The sequence below is a fragment of the Aedes aegypti genome, chromosome 2, assembly GCF_002204515.2.
Source record: "Aedes aegypti strain LVP_AGWG chromosome 2, AaegL5.0 Primary Assembly, whole genome shotgun sequence".
NCBI classification, from domain to species: Eukaryota; Metazoa; Arthropoda; class Insecta; order Diptera; family Culicidae; genus Aedes; species Aedes aegypti.
In genome coordinates this window covers 100345745-100354444 of record NC_035108.1, presented here as the reverse complement: position 1 = coordinate 100354444, position 8700 = coordinate 100345745, and the positions used below count along the sequence as shown (strand labels likewise).

The window sequence follows — 8700 nt, the reverse complement described above, 5'->3', positions numbered from 1 at the left end:
AAAAATGTCTAAACCATTTTTAAAGTTGTAACTACGTTGTACATTACTATTCAAGTAAAATAAAATCAATTTTGTTAAAAATACAAACCAAACAATCGCAAATTTTTCCAAAATATGGGTGTCTCAAGGTAATGATAAGTATATGTCTATGTTTTTTGAACTAATTAACTCTAAAAATGATTCAATATCCACGTTAATCAATGTAGAATTCATAAAACAATATACTTTTTAGAATAACAGGGAACTGATATATTTTTTCGCAAAACTGTGAACGAAAATCGAGGCGTTCGCTTTTACCCCGTGGGTGGGCGGTTTTACCCTGTCGCTAAAAATAATCGTGATAACCCGCATAGAAAAATACAATTCGCCTTATGTTTCAAACAGTATGAAGTAATTATCTGTTAACGTTAATGTATTGAAAACAGTTGCGTTTATGTTGTACATTATCAAACCAAAAGCGTTGAACAATAAAAAACGGTTTCAGTACACCATTCCGAAAAGTGACAATGTTCTAAAGTATTTTCAAATTGTTCAACAATATAGCGTGAAAACTTGCGAGAAATAGTAACAACATAAAATCACGTTTTCAGAAATAGTGTTTGCCTCTGTTTGTGCAACACATGTACAAATGTGCCTTTCACTATATGTTACTTTTTTTCAACAATACGGCAAACAGTTCAATCGTACACGCTAGTAAATTAACACTTTCATCAAAGTGTCTGCATATTATGAAAAAGTTTGACATAATGGTTCAAAAATCACATTTCACCCTCATAACTCAATACAAATAATGAAACATTAAATTTAAAATTATGCTCTACTGTTGAAGTTGAACAAATTGAAACTTAAAAATATATCTATTATAAAATTAATACTTTTACTGTGTTGAATTTTTTCAGCGTGTTTGTTTTTCTACTGCTGGTGAAAGAAAAAAAAAGTCGCGAGTTGTCTGTTGTTTCAGTTTTAATTATTTATTTTCGATATGGAAATACGTGTTTGGCTGGTTTAGCTCCGTTGCTGGATCCATAATAATTGGTAAGTAATCTGATTCGTGTTTGATTTCATCAATTAGCCAAGTAGTATTTTTTCTCTTAATAGATATAATCAACTCAACCGTAAACGCTGCCGTTTTTTCCTCAACAGACTATCATCGGGAGAACCGGAACTGGAAAGTGAGCTGAATCGTGCCAATAGAATGCGTCGTCCCTATGCCTGCTTGCAAAAGCATCGGTTAAGGAAACCGGAACTTTTTGTACTTGTTCCGTTGAGGTTGCAGCTGCTGGTAAAGTTGAAAAGGCGTCGTAAAGCTGTCGGCTTGGAATCCTCTACTCAGCGGTTCGTGGGTAAAAAGATGAATTTCGGTGATACTATGCAAAGAATATTAATATCTGTGAGTAATGCACTTATGTGATCAATAATAATATTAATTATAATAATAAATGCAGTATTTTTTTGACACGTATCTAAATGTTTTTTTTTTTTCTAATTAATTAATTTTCATCACACTTTCTTTTATGGTATTAATGTAACAGAAGAGTACAGTATGTGGTTAAAATACTGTATAGCACATACACTGAAAATAATGCTGTAGTAACCTCAATCACGACATTGTTGTTACTACAACTATTCCAAAATATTGTTGAATTGAATGAAATAATGTTATTCATAAAAACAATGTTGTTCAAACTACCACGTTAAGCAAGCTATAGCATTGTTCTTTCAACTATGTTTTTGTAGTCGAGAGCTATTCTTCTTGAAGTTGACTTGACCACATGTTCAGTAACAAGCAACAGCAAATGTTTTCAATTTTACCATGCACATGGTAAAAATGAAAACATAGAATGTGTAATCTTTACTACTGTGCATATTATGTATATTCATAACTCAAGCGCACTCCCATCGAAGGACGCCATTTTGTATGTTGATTTAGCTACTAAGTTTAGTAGATAATTAGAGGCAAACTAGACTCAACCTAAAATAAATTATCCAAACATACCTACTCCAGGATCCAGAATTTGAAGGTGCGTATGAAAAGTATTTATTGATTATATGTCGATTCAAAAATCAGACTTTCTTTTTTTTCAGCCCGTGGTAAAAATTCAGAGCTTTTAGATTGAACTTTAAAAAAGTAGTTCTTCAAATAGTTTACGACTGGTTCTTCGGATCGGCATTTATGCTTTCATTGCATCATCCACCGGAAGGACAAGGTAAGTTTCTTCTTAGCATTTACCATACTTCCATCCCAATTAACTTTTACTTTCGCCTATCTTAGCTAATGGAAAACAAAATCAACAGGCCGGGAGTAGTGTTCTTCGAGGCAGACCATATTCAGTATTAGGTGTTCCTGAGAATACGACAGCCAGTCGATACACATAAAGGTCAGCCAAGTACCAGTGTCAGTTACCATGGTTGAAAACCATGGTCTTCGCATTTCCAAAAACCTGAACCAGTTCTTTGATCGACACGTCGTCGCACCATCGAAACACCAACGTCTCACCGTAATATCGATACCGTCCGACGTATTTCTTATTTCGTGAACTTCACAAATATGCAAATATGAATACATCATGAAAGACATTGGAATCAAATATAATAAATATCAATAAAGTTAGTTCTATTTAAAAAGTACACGATTTTTATTATATTAAATGTAATAAGTTATTGTAAATATCACTTAGAAATGTGTTTACAGTTACCATGCTCTTGTATTCAAATTTACTACACGATTGTAGTAATTTTTAATGCAAGGAATGGTTGAAAAAATAACTTTTATTTGTCGTCAACATAACTATGTACCATGGTAATTTTGACTGAGTTCCTCTTGCATTGCCGTCATGGTAAAAAATAACGACACAATTTGTTCGAAAAGAATGCATTGAGTAGTCTGCACAAAAAAAAATGGTGCTGTGCATTTAATTTAAACCATCAACATGGTAATTTTTACCGCAAAGCTGTTTTCAGTGTACATTATCCGGGTTTTGAAAATAAATATGGTTTTACTGTTCATGAACAGTTTGTCTTACATTGGAATTGGCCAAAAATGGATGGTTTAGCTACAATTTGGTAAATCGTTCACGAAAAGTTTTGTTCGAGAAAATCTTTGTTTTCAAATGGTTACATAACTTAACCGCCCATTCCCCACATTGTTATTTGCTCATTTACCGTTCACCAAACTGTGAAAACCGTTGGCCGTATGGGTGATTTATTGTTATTTTGCACTTTATACGATATTATAATGATGTGGTCGCAAATTGTTGTTGACAATACGGGAAACCGTTCTGATATGGTTCATAGTTATGCGGGAAGACATCACTTTTTCAAGCTTCCAGAAATACATATTTTTTACAAATACAACACATGTGATATTTTCTGATCATGCCCAAGACTTCAAAAAATGGTATGCTGCGTCGAAAAAGGATTGATTGATTCTTGATTTTGACATGTGAATTAAATTGTTTAGGCGGGCGGTCTTACCCCGTCTTCCCCTATAGCACAACACGTGTAGCAGAAGTAGCCTAGGCAAACTGCTTCTCTTAGCCGACTTAAACAATGTTACAATGTTACAATACAAGGGACCAGCCTCGGCAGGGCTAATCCTCTGCAGCCAACTCTTGGTCGGCGCGCCTAACAATTCTAACATAATGTGAATGACAGCCGTAGTTACTGCATTCCAGCGCTCGGCATCCGCACACATTCTCTCTATTATATTGTCGGGGTCCCCTCCGCATGTAGTGAGCATGCGATCTCTCACAACAATGAAACGGGGCAATCGAACACGACATGCTCCGCTGTTTTCTCCACACCAGCACAATAGGGTATCGACTGTTTATTTTGATCTTAATCGCTAACAGTTGGCGCCTGTGGCAAAAAGTACAGACAACAACCCTTCGAACATTCAGTTTATCTATGCTGGCTGCCTAGCGGCGACACTGATGTGTGTATTCCTTTCACTGATCGCGCTACGCTGGATTCTCAAATTTCTCAAAGCATGGAAGAATGGTAGTCGGTGAACTGTCAAAACGTATGGGAAATAATGAAAAACGTAAATGGATCATTAAAATAACCAAAACGGCCGCTATGGAAAGCATAGATAGCGCCACCGTAGCCTTGTGCGTTTGACAGAACAGCAATGCTGTCACAATGTTAAATTCCATATACAGTGGCGCCTTTGTTTTGATGCGATGAGCACTGACAAAAACTACATTCAATGATTAATTACTTGCAATTAATCATTGAATGTAATTTTTGTCAGTGCTCACCGCATCAAAACAAAGGCGCCGCTGTATATGGAATTTAACATTGTGACAGCATTGCTGTTCTGTCAAACACACAAGGCTACGGTGGCGCTATCTATGCTTTCCATAGCGGCTGTTTTGGTTATTTTAATGATCCATTAAGAAACTGGATCGAAAAAGTAGTGATTAGAAATCAAGCGTAATATGAATACATAACTTTTTGTGTTTAGTTCATCTTCCATTGAGCTTTCTTTGCTTCAGGATTTCGTTTTTACTACCACTGAAAAAGAGTCATCTATTGCCTTTTCAGTTTTGAATATCGCCCTATTGGGGCACGCAGGAGATTCTGAGTGTCCGAACCTATAGTGGTTATCACGCTCAATTGTATAAGGGATCGCTTGGACTCTATGGTTCAATCACCTATCGAGATAAGCACCCGTTGCTCGGACTTGCGTTTGTTGACCACCACCACCTCAGTCTTGTGACGGGCCAGTCCTGGTTTCCTAGACTTCATCCTTTCCTCAACTATAAGAATAGAGTACGCTGCTGTCAACTCTATTTCCTCCATCGATTCACCATAGACCTAGGATGATATCGTCGGCGAAGCCAACAATCTTAACACCCGTCGGCAGGGGCAGCCTCAGTCATCGTACATCGCATTCCATAACAGCGGGCCCAGGATTGAACCTTGAGGTACTCCCGCGGTAATTCGAACGCTTATTTTTGCCCCTCCTCTGTGTCATACAGTAGAGTCCTACCATCAAAATAGCTTTCTAGAAGCTTACACAACTGCACCGGTACCTTGAGGCGGTGAAGCGCGTGTGCTATTGCGCTGTTGAACGCATTATTCACATCCAAAGTGACAACCGCGCAGTAACGGATCCTGCTCTTTTTATGCTTTTTATGCTTATGATTACCACCTCAGCTGTCTGAACGACCGACTGGATGGTGTCCAGAGTAGATTTACCTTTTCTGAATCCAAACTGGTTGTTGGACAGGCCGTTCGCACTCTCCGTATACGGTACTAGCCTGTTGAGAATCAACCTCTCCAATAACTTGCCCATCGTATCTAGTATACAGATTCCTTGATCAATGCAGCATTGCACCGTGGTTCTGAACATGTCCGGATCCGCGATCAATACCGCTTTTAACCTTTCAGTCGACGCGCGGTTGACCACTGCCAGAAGCACCACGCTGATCTTGAGTACGAAAAGCTGGGTTTTTTCACCTGTGTTGTACAAAATACAACAGCGCGACTGCTGAAGTGTTAAGATGATTATAGAACGAAGCCACACCTCAAATTTTCAAGAGCACAAGACTTGAGAACCAAACAGCGCTTCCCATTGAAAATGTATCCCATTGGTCACCACCAGCAAGCAAGCAAGTTGATTTGATTTTCCACGCGATCTGTTGCCAGATTCTCCAGTCTTGTGCACTTGAAAATTCAAAGTTTGGCTTTGCTTTATAATCACCATACCATCGGGTCCCGGTGCCTTGTTTGACGCGAATGATTTCACGACTTCTGCCAGCTCTTCGTTCGTCACTCTCGCCACTTCTTCTCCTTCATCTGCCGCATACGGCGCTGGGGGCCATGGGCTTATGGGATGGACCCGCACCAAATGTACCATGTGGGCATTTTTTCAAATTATCGGACAGGTTTGGGCCGGAGGTTCTCCGATTTGCATAAAATTTTCACCAGAGGTAGAGCTCGTGGATACATGACCAAAAGTGAAATTCAAAAAAATTATAGTGGCCTATTTTTCCGGAAAACTCTAGATGAATTTTCACGATTTCTCTATATACCTCAAACTTTGAAAATTCATATCTCCCATCGTAGAACAAAAGTAGCATTGAGCGATTGACGAAAAGTTTCTTCTGACTGGAAAGGAAAGGATGGTTTACTGCGTTACACTTACAATGCGTGTAAATTACTGCCGCCGTTAGCGCACGGTTATGAGGCCCACAATAGAACACATTTTTCTTTGGGAAGCGTGCGGGTGGTCATCGGTTTTTCAGTTCTGTCGCCTAAACGGTAAAAGATACCACTTTGGCGTCTATGGACGAAAGTTAGAGTATGGATTGATGAAACAAAAAATATTTTTTTGATAATTTTTCATGATACCGACGATAGTTTTTTCGCTATTTTGCCGACAATTTTGTCCATGGTAAAAAATTTTCCGAGAAATGTTTTTCTTTTTATATTTTAAATAGATTGCGAGAAAATTTCCTTTCCATTTCATTCAAAAACTTTTGTTCTACGATGCATAGTTCAGTAGATATGAATTTTCAAAGTTTGAGGTATATAGAGAAATCGTGAAAATTCATCTAGAGTTTTCCGGGAAAATAGGCCACTATAATTTTTTTGAATTTCACTTTTGGTCATGTATCCACGAGCTCTACCTCTGGTGAAAATTTCATGCAAATCGGTGATCCTCCAGCCCAAATTTTCCGATAATAAAAAAAAATCCCCATGTACAAAACGCTTATAAGGCCGGTAGTCTTCTACGGACATGAAACGTGGACGATGCTCGAGGAGGACCTGCAAGCACTAGGAGTCTTCGAACATCGGGTGCTTAGAAGTTTAGGACGATCTTTGGCGGTATGCAGGAAAACGGTGTGTGGCGGCGAAGGATGAACCACGAGCTCGCCAACTCTTCGGCGAACCCAGTATCCAGAAGGTGGCCAAAGCTGAAAGGATACGATGGGCAGGGCATGTTGCAAGAATGCCGGACAACAACACTGCGAAGATGGTGTTCGCTTCGGATCCGGTTAGTACAAGATGGCGTGGAGCGCAGCGATCTAGGTGGGCGGATCAAGTGCGTATCGAATTGGCGAGCGTGGGGCAGAACCGAGGATGGAGAGATGCGGCCACGAACCGAGTATTGTGGCGTGCAGTTGTTGATTCAGTATTATCTGTTAGATTTTGACTAAATAAATGAAATGTCATACACGTAATTTGTCTAGCTGGAAAGGACGAAATCCCGGTGGAGTTTTTCAAGCACGGAAGTGAGCAGCTTTACCAGAGATCCACCGAGTACTTCTGATTGTACATATGGGAGGACGAAGAAATGCCTACAGACTGGTTGGATGGACTCAAACGCCCAATCCACAAGAAAAGGCACAAGCTAGAGCGCACCAATTACAGAGGGATTACCCTGCTGAATTCGGCGTACAAAGCCGTAACAAACAGATATTTCGATGAACCGTACAATTCTGTGAAAAGTAATGAGCTGTACAGGGTGTCGACTCAATTTTGAAAATAAAATTCCCTGACTTTCCATGACCTTCCAGTCGTTTTCCAGAAAAATTCCAGGCCAATCAATTGGTTAATTTGAACCGAAATTAGTACGATTTGTACAAGAAGATACATACCCGATAACTTGCATGATGTAAAGTTTATGTTATAGGTCGTATGAATAAACTGAACAAAAGCTATTACGTTACTAAAATATATTGTCAAATATCATTTTTAGCGTTTATTCAAGTTGATATGTTAAAACTAAGAAATTGAACTAAGGTGTGCTATTACGATCATCCACGATGCTTCTAAGTGTAAGAAATTTATCCTGAAATTTGGCTATTACTTTTTCCAGGTAAAATTCTACCCATTGTCGAAGAACTTTTTGGAGAATGGCTTCAAGAAATTCCACATAGATTTCTCTTGAAATTCCTAAACATATTTTTACAGATACACTCCCGTGCAAAAGTTTGGGTTCACCCCTTCAAAAACATACAAAAGTGTTCTGTCCATATCTCTGTGATTACAAGTCCAATTCAAACTCTTTAAGCCGCATTCGAAAGGCAGAGAGTTATTCTTACTTCGTATGTATTTTTCCAAAAACATTCTTTTAATTTTGTATACTAAATTTATACTTAAAGTTGTAACATTTTTCAAAAAACACACAGGAAAATCATATCTAATTTCCTCAGCATTGGGTCGATCAAAATTTTAAATCAAAGTGTCATTAGAATCGTAATCTTATATTCTTTGATGAGACACCACGAAATTTTGGCGGAAAAATCTGGAAAGTATTCAAAATCAATGAAACAGTCAGTCAAGTCATCGTGCAAAAGTTTGGGTTCACCCCTCAGTATGATGCAAATCGTGCAAAAGTTTGGGTTCATCTGAGCCACACGCACATCATTTTTGTCAATATGGCTGCCATTTTTCAACCGATTTTAATAGTTTAAAGCTTTTTTGAGCGCAAATAATGACGCGTACATGATTGGTTTGAGATTTCACAGATTTAAGTAAGTTCAAGTGAACCCAAACTTTTGCACGATACACCATACTGAGGGGTGAACCCAAACTTTTGCACGATGACTTGACTGACTGTTTCATTGATTTTGAATACTTTTCAGAATTTTCCGCAAAAATTTCATGAGTGCTCTTCAAAGAATATAAGATTGCGATTCTAAAGACACCTTGTTTTAAAATTTTGGTCGTTCCAATGCTGAGGAAATT

General features: G+C 38.4%; 1 long non-coding RNA gene across 1 annotated transcript; it reads left to right on the top strand.

Annotated features, from left to right (window-relative positions):
- Positions 1 to 962: 962 nt before the first annotated feature.
- Positions 963 to 1189, top strand: LOC110675100. Its single transcript, XR_002499281.1, has 2 exons — positions 963 to 1035; positions 1144 to 1189. It is a non-coding gene; the product is annotated as an uncharacterized LOC110675100 (long non-coding RNA).
- The last annotated feature ends 7511 nt before the right edge of the window (positions 1190 to 8700 follow it).